The following is a 9,250-nucleotide window of genomic DNA, read 5'->3' as shown; positions in this document are numbered from 1 at the left end:
GTCGCCGGGGGTCGCCGTCGGCCGTCGGATGCCGCCGCACTTGCGGTTTTCATTTTTTATTTTTTTATTTTTCTTTTGATAATTTTTTTTTTTTTTTCACAAAAGTCCTTTGTCCCCCAAACACCATTTTACTCAAAGGTACTTCACAAATGGCTTTTAAATTACAATTTACCAAACACAGTTTGCATTTTGGAAAACACATTTAACTCAAAGGCTTTGCATTTTCGTAAAGACTTTCCCCAAAAGTCTTCCCAAACGCACCCTTCTTCTTCTTCATTTCCATTTCCCCTTCCTCTGGTTCTGCTTTATCCCATTTCCCTTGCCGTTGCAAGTTGTCCATCTCCGTAACTCGCCGTCGCGTCCAGCCCAAAGAATCGCTAACCGCCCGCGCCACCTCGACTCCAGCCCATGTTCGCCGATCAGGCTGCTAACTCACCACCGCCGTTCGCCCGGCCACTACCTCACGTGTAACATCCTAGATTTTCAACCCTGTTTTCTATTGAATAAATTTGGCATTTCATTGATGTGCCTATAGTGTCACGCCCCAAACCTCGAGCGCGTGCCCATCCCTATCTGGTCGATAAAATTTTGCGACTTCCCAGGACTAGTCGCCAACCCTTTTTGTTTTATTGCACATGCGAAAGCAGATTATAAATCCCCTGACAATAATCATCTCGGGATAGAAAAACAGGATACAAATTCACAAACAAACATGCTTTTATATTCACACTGAGTCATGTACAAGAGTTTATGGTCAAAAGACTACGAAAGACTGGCCTTCCAAAAAGAAGCGGTCCTAACTGACCTATGCTTTCGATCACCTCCTCTTAGCTCCAGATCCTCCACTCGACGACCCTGAAAATGTTGTCCCACAATGGGGTGAGATATAATCTCAGCGAGTCTAAGCTCTAAACCCCAATTAGGAGGGAAATACGCCTAGAAGTGTCCTAATCACACAATCACACAATCAAGGAGACTTACCTCGTCTCAGATCCACCCTGCAAGTCAGTACAATTTATCTCATAGACAACATGAGAGCATGAGCAACAAATAAGCTCCAATAACTGAAACGCCACACTCAATTAATCATGCGTTCCTAGTTTTGATCTCGGCATATAGCATAGCCTACTCTCTGTTCGGCGGTCTTTTGGCATTGCCAGGCATCGTCTCACCCTATTGAGCACGGTATGTCTCTTTATCATACGGCTTTCCCGAAGGAGCATAGGATCCAGAATCAATTGTGACCGGCTTCCCGTTGTCCAGGGGGTATCTCGAATAGGGATAACGTCCAGCTTAACAGCCAAGGACGATTTCTCTTAACCAACACACGATCACTCAAATATGGCTCAGGGCACCGTGCATTGTACTCAAATGCTTCAATTAAAATGGTGAGCCTAGCCTTTTCTTCATATTAAAAATTCCCATGAAATTACTGTGTTCCTATTTGAATTCTTAAAATTTTCACGACAATCAAGAGTCGTCATTGTGTTGAGTGGGTTCATTGTGGCTCGAAGAAAATTGATCATGGGTCATTTGTACTAAAAATCTCTGAAAGCTACCCAGTAGTCTAGGTCACGCTAAAAACGCGCTGAATGGAAATTAATTACCAATTCGAGTCCGATTTCAAAAATTGAAAGTTCTGTCGTGCCACAATCTATTTTAGAAACGTCGACTCATCGTCTGAATAATTTTTAGAGATTCCAAGATTTTCATGGAAATTTAATTCGGAAGTTGCGGGAAATTAGTGGAAATCGACGAGCCAAATTAAAGGAAATTTGACTTCCAAGCCGAGCCTTTGGGTGTCGGGGACTTGTAGAAATGGTATGGTCTTTTCTTCTACACCATTGGATATCAAATTTAGGAAATTTGATAAAGAAATTGAAGCCTAAGATGTATGAAATTCGGAGCTATGGTTTGAGGGCTGCATTTTGGCATCATTTTGATGAAATTATGGGTTTAATTGGTTGGAAAGAAATATGGAACATTGGGATATTTTTGCAAGCCAAAGGAGGACCAAGCATTTAAGTGTTTGGATAAGCTTTGTTGACTTCTCCTATTTTTCTTGGCTTGTTGAGCACGCATAAAGGGCTGGCCTCCATCTTTTCGTGAGGACGACCCCTACCTCAACCGAAGATTAATCTTGTTTTTGCTTTCAATTCTCGCTCCCTCATTCCTCACATCCCCTCATCTCTCTCCACTCATCGAAACCCCACGTCCACGAAGCACAGCCCACACCTCAGCTAGCAGCTGCCACACATCCATGCTTTGGAGCCCTCCAGTCAACAATCATTGCTAGCTGCTACTTCATGCGGCCTTGACGTCCCCCTACCACATCTAAGGCTACAGCTCCTTTGATCAACAAACCGACGCCCCCTCCCACTGAGTGAGCCCATCTTTGATTGAAGATAGCCATCTCCACGCGTCCAAGCCCCAGCGTCTTTGATCAATTCCTCTTGCTGTGAAGCTCGGAGATCCATCCCGCTGCCTCACGCTCATTCCACCACTGAAGCCTCTGCTATGTTGCTGCCAGGCGTCTCCAGCGAAGTCTTCTTCTTGCGTGGCTTCATTTGGCTAGGTCAACTCGGCAAAACCTCCATCCACCGAGTCTCCCATTTGTTCGGCCCATCTCCATCTCCACGTCTTCAATGCCGTTGCCCAAAACCCCAAAGAGCCAACTCCAATCGACGCCAGCCACCTCTCTATGGGTCAACACCAGTGAAGTCTTTCCCCTTCACGTTGACGCTAAAAGCTGTTTTCCCTTCGTGTGCCAACTTCATCTTCGTTGCTTCCTTCACCGAATAGCCCGGCTCACACATCTGGGCCACTTGAAGTCAGCTACACAAGTTCAGCCCATTTGGACCGCAAGTCAGGCCAGAATCGGTCCATCTCCAGTAGTCTTTAGTTTCACGGGCCCAGCTTCTTCGTGGATCAACCCAAAAAGCCTGCAAATTTAGTCTGACAGGCTCGTGAATTTCCAGCCCATCTTCAGTCAAGCCCAACAAGTGTCACAAGCCTAGCTCGCATTTGTTCAACCCAACTTCAGTTTTCGGTCAGGCCCATTTGAAGCCCAAGTTTCAACCCATCTTCAAAGTTCAGCCCACAGTTCAGTGAAGCCCATTTAGTTCGGTCCATTTTTAGCAGGCCCAAGCCCAAGTTTAAGCCCAGAATTTTCTGGGGCTTGTGAAGCTTTTGGGCCCGGCTCGAGTGTTCGCCAACGTCGCCAAAAATTCGGAATTCGGCAGTCGTCACGTCGTCATCGCGGTGATCCGGTCTCCGCTTCTAATCAAGTGAGTTTTGCTCACTAATGCTTTCTTATTTTGCTAATTATGCTTAAGGGGTGATTAGATTTAATTGAATGCAATTATGTGGTTAGATTAAAGTATATTAGCGATTATTAGATAATTGTGATGCATGTTAGACAATTGAATTGTGCAATTAACAAGTAGATACATATTATTATTTATTGAATGCATCTCGGGATTTTTCCCACCCTTATTGGGCTTCAATTAGGCATTATGGGCATAAATTGGATTTTTAGTATTTAATTATTAATATTTGAAATTAATTTAATTATTTATTTATTTTTCGAAAATTAGGCAAGGATAATCGATGATCGAAATTTTATACCGATTGTCGTATGGCGCAGCTTCGTTTATTTAATTGAGCTTTATTTCATGTTGAATTGAATTATTTGTGAAAGTGGGAATTATTCTTTAATTGGATAATAATTGGTTATTAATTGAAAAATAACCGGGCATCAGTTGATAATGCCAAAAACATTTGAGTAGACTAGAGAAAATGTGAGAGTTATGGAAAGGAAAATATTATATTTTGGCTAAGGTCGACCGTGTCCCCACACACAGCTACTTTATTGAGAATGATAAAAAGATGAAATTGATTGTATGATTGGGATGGTATACTATATCGACCTACGGGCGATATGTCAGTTTAGTAGAGAGCAGTATACCGGTATACTATATTAGCCTACGGGCGATATGTTAGCTTAGCATAAAGCGGTATACCTTATTAGTTTTGATGGAATATGTCGGTATACTATATCAGCGTAAGGGCGATATGACAGCTTAGTAGAGAGCAGTATACCTTATCAGCTTGGATTGAGCATTGTCGGTATACTATATCAGTCTTAGGGCAATATGGCAGCTTAGCAAAGAGCAGTATACCCGATCATCTCAGAAACGAGCTATACTATCTATTTATCAATAAGAAATGAGCAAATTCCGATATGAATGGACTTATAGATAGTATGAAATGAGCCGACCAAGAAAGAGTCGAGATGACATGTAATCGACTAGGTCAATTGATCATTGCTTTGATCTGATGTTGTGAATTGATTGATTGAATTGATTGATTGAATTGAAATGATTGATGAATAGTTCGATTGACATGAAATCGACTAGGTCGATTGATCGAGATATCGATCAGTGATATGATTGCTTGAGTGCCTATTGAACTGTGCTAATATGCAGGTGGAATCTGAGGCCAAGGTAAGTCCTCTAACCCATGCGTGCATAGGCAGCCTGGATAGCGTATTGGTTTACTAATCGGGTCTTAGGGGGTGGAACTTGCTGAGACATAGTCTCATTCCGGTTGTGGGATAACATTTCAGGACCTTGATGAGGAGCATGAGGAGAATGAACCCAAAGAGAAGTACTTGGAGGAGAACCTCGATGATGATCCCGAGTATGACCTGGATGAGGAGTGAGATCCCACCCTCTTTTGTGAACTCTGTTTATAGGCAGTTGAGTGTGAGACTAGACCTTTGTTAATAGTATGGTAAAATACTTTAAGGTGTGGTTGTATAAAAGTTTGATTGTGAATTTCAATATGAAAAATATGGCCCTACTTTTCTATCCCATTGCTTTATTGTCTGGGGATTATAATTGCTTCCGAATGTGCATATTAAAAAGAAAAGGGTCGCCGATACGTCCTAAGATATCGTTTCTAAAATCGACCAAAGATGAAGGATGGACATGTGACCAAGGATCGGGGTGTGACATTCCGTTTAAGTGGTATCATAGCAAAGTTGAAAATTGGAGTGATAAGGAGCAATGGTTCATGGGATAGTAGTAGGATGACCTTTAAATTTATGCTAGTGCATGTTTGTGATAGTTGCTTGATAGAATTGTGTGTTGTGTGAATCAATCAACTTCTAATTCGATATGGAATTGGAAGACAAAAAGCGAAAAAAGACCGAACCATGAGTGCGCAAAAGTAGAGAACTCCTAGTAAGAGGATAGTATCCTCTGTGACTCGGGGTAAAATGCTGAGAAAAGTCAGTACCCAAGGTGGTTGTGGTAGAGCTTTGGCTTTGGCCAACTCGAGTGAAGAGTACCACTGCATGTCGGTACTAGTGTAGCAACATCGAGCGATCCTAGGTTCGACGGGATCATTTAGGCGCTAGTGTTCCTTGGGAATTGGATGAGCCAACAAGTTCAAGATCAAGTTGTTGTTGCCACCTTTGCTGATGTCCAACCTTGAAGGGTGATTAGGGAATAGATTTCAATATCTAAGTCTAGAGTCAGCTTAGGCAGATTTAGAAATCAATCAGGGAAAAGACCGATGTTGAGAGAAGAGTATTCTATTCCACCCAATAGGAAGGGTGGGATAGTCGGGTTAGCACCAAGTCAAATGGAACATGTTGTTTCCGTGCGTGATGACGGAGATCGGTCTTATGTCTTTCCTAGAACAAGAAATTATTGGGAGTGTAGCCAACAGGGTTACCTAGTCATGAGTGATCCTAGAAGGCCAATGGGATAGATTAGAAGGAGTGCACCATATAACGCACCGTGGAGTTTTTGGAATAGGCCTCCGGTACTAGAAAGAGTGCATGTTGTCACTTAACAGGAGATGGAAGACTCACCAGATAGGTGCCAAAAGTATGAAAGGAAGCATAGGTAAATCCAGTATCCAGGTATGGCTAAAATGCGCTGTGATTGTGACCAGCATGGCCATCAGGTGAGGGACTATCGATGAAAGTCTAAGGTAGTATAGACACCGTTACTGCAGTTAGGACGCCACTAGGATGACGAAAGGTATAGGGATGGAACCGACCCTGCACCAATCAGAGGAAGAACATTCTTGAGGAGATTTTATCAGAGTAGCACAGCTAAGCTTTGGACTAAATTTGTAGAACTTCAGTTGTTGAAATGAAATGAAAGAAAGGGGAATCACTAGCTATAGCTGTGTTTGACTAGTTGCTGAGGTGTACCTTTTATGCCACATGAATAAAGTGGACTAATGAAATATGTTGTGGTAATAAATTATGGTCATGGAGTAATCCAGCTTAGTCCATTAGCATGTGAAAGTGTCGAGTTTATTGGGAGTCGAAATGAATCTTCGATTTCTTTAATCTCATCAGTTGAAGGCAACTCGCTTGTTAGACGGAGATTACCAAGGTTATTTGGCGATGGTCATAGATAAGACAGATCGGAGAACTGGAGATGGAGGACATCTCAGTGGTTTAGGAATTTCTAGATGTGTTGTCACAAGAATTGTCAGACCGTCGTCAAAGAAAGAGATAGGAATTGCGATCGAGCTAGCACCAGGATAGAGCCACTCTCAAAGGCTTCTTACCAATTGTTGTTGTCTGAATTGGTAGAACTAAAGATGTAGATGTGAAGATTGATGAATGAGGAATTCATGCATATTAGTGCATCACTTTAGGGAACATCAGTTTTGTGGAGAGAGAAAGAAAGATGGTTCGTTGCAATCATACATCAACCATTGTCAACTCAATTAGGTGACGATCAATGACAAGTGTTCATTGCCCAAGATTAATGAATGGTGTGACTAGTTATAAAGAGTGTCAATGTTTTAAAAGTCGACTTGAGGATGGGTTATCATAAGTTCAGAACCAATGAAGGAAGTTATATCGAAGACAGTGCTATGAGTTAGAATTTTAGAAGAATTCTAATTGAGATGTCTTGTGTCACCTGGAAAGACGCATTAAGTCGCAGGTGCATTGAGTCGGAAGTCTGCAATTGCACATATGGTAATCAGGAAGTGAAATTTACTCAAAAGGATTTGAGATTCGGTTTTCAAGTTTGAGATAAGCCACCTTCGAATTTCAAGGCCACCTCGTAACTAAACCAGAAGTCGAGTTTAGAATTAAGACGTTTCAGTTAATAGACCAAGATGTTCAGAAAATCCTGTAAGAGGATACCGGTAAGGGAAAAGTTGACTTTCAAATTTCAAAAGATGGAACGTCGAAGTATCGTGGGTGATGATAAGTGTCAGACAGTACAAAACTTGAGGAGAAAACCTTGTTAGGAAATTCACTGTGGTATTGCAGTATTTGATCATATAATGCAAGGTAGGTCAAAATCAATGTCAGCTCGATTGGTAGACCGATATGAAGATAGACATCGCCGGACAGGTTGTAAGTGTTAGATGTGCTAGTGAGTGGGAGTTCAATAAAGCAAATCGGGAAGACTTTTATAATCACTCGAGACTAGTGAGTGGGAATAGAAGTATATCACGATGGAATGTTGTGATGGGTTTACTAAGGAGTTAGAGGAATAATGACTCAAGTTGGGGTAGTGGTCAATAGACTGATGAAGTTGGTTCATTTTATGGCCGTATGGAAGGATCTTGATTGGAATAGATATGCAGAAGTGTATGTGTCAGACAGTTCGTTTGCAGGGAGTATTCGTAATGAACTTATATCAGATTTAGAACCAAGGTTCCCAATTTCAGCAGAACAGTCAAATAGTTGATTTTGAGGCAGAACAGAGCAGAGTGTGTAGACTTCAGTTTGTGAGATGAGATCAGAAAAAGAAAGATCACAAGCCCAAAGTCAATTCAACGGTCAGCGATTGCAGTTGTCGTGATCAGAATCATATCATAGACCACTCAGAGCCACCAGAAAAGTTGTATCGTTGAACTTTGAAGGCCCTTAGAGTTTCAAATTGGTGATTACATTTTTTTGAATGTGTCACCAATGAGGGATATCTTGCGTTTCAGCAAGAAGGGAAATCTGGAACCGAGGTACGTAGTTTCCTTTGAGATTCTGAAAAGAATCGGAATCCTAACGTATTGTCTTGTGTTGTCGCCGAGGTAGGCATAAATGCATGACGTCTTTCACGTGTCGAGGTTGAGGACGTATGAGCCTGACTGGACTCATGTGCTAAATCTTGGAGAATTAGACGTGGACGACAAAGTGTCGTACGTGGAAAGCTCGATTCAAATCGTGAATCAGAAAGATCGGATTCTGTGTACCAAGATGGTCCCCTTAGTCAAAGTGGTTTGACAACACCATGGGATTGAAGAAACAACTGGGGAAAGTGAGACTTGATGAGACGATAATACCCCCACCTTTCGTTAGGATTGGTAAAGGTTTAAATTTCAAGGATGAAATTTTCATAAGAGGGGAAGAGTTGTGACATCCAAATTTTCAACCCTGTTTTCTATTGAATAAATCGGGTATTTCATTGATGCGCCTATAGAGATGTTCTCAGAGCTGACCACTCTCGAGATAATTAGACTATCTAGGGAAATCATTAAGAAGTTTAAGGCAAATAGACTTGAGAATTCGACCAGGGATCGGCTTCTCGACCATGCTCATCTTTAGAGGTCATTACGGCACAGTATAAAGTCAATTTGAAGTTAGAGATAGACTGGTTTGACTGAGATGTGTGGCCGATCATGGGTGATTCCACTAAATTAGAAAATTCTTAACGGCCGGTACTAGACTGATTTTCGTATTGTTTTGGTACCATGTGCTTGTATTTGAATCCTCGAGATTTTTACGACAACCGAGAGTCACCATTGTGTTGAGTGGGTTCATTGTGGCTTGAAGAAAATCGACCACGATTCATTTGCACTAAAAATCCCTAAAAACTACCTGGTAGTCTAAGTTATGCTAAAAATGTGCCGCATGAAAATTAACCGCCAATTCGAGTTCGATTTCAGAAATTGAAAGTTTTGTCGTGTCACAATCTATTTTAGGAGCGCCAATTCATCCTCCGAATAATTTTCAAAGATTCCGAGATTTTCACGAAAATTTGATTCGGAAGTTGCGGGAAATTAGTGGAAAGTCGTACGAGCCAAATTAAAGGAAATTTAGAGTTCTAAGCCGAGCTTTTGGATGTCAGGAACTTGTAGAAATGGTATGGCATTTTTCTTCTACATTATTGGACATCAAATTTGGAAAATTTGATAAAGAAATTGAAGCTTAAGATGTATGAAATTCGGTGCTATGGTTTGAGGGCTGCATTTTGATGAAATTATG

This window comes from Eucalyptus grandis, chromosome 3 (genome assembly GCF_016545825.1).
Source record: "Eucalyptus grandis isolate ANBG69807.140 chromosome 3, ASM1654582v1, whole genome shotgun sequence".
Taxonomy (NCBI): Eukaryota; Viridiplantae; Streptophyta; class Magnoliopsida; order Myrtales; family Myrtaceae; genus Eucalyptus; species Eucalyptus grandis.
This window is presented reverse-complemented; position numbering follows the sequence as displayed.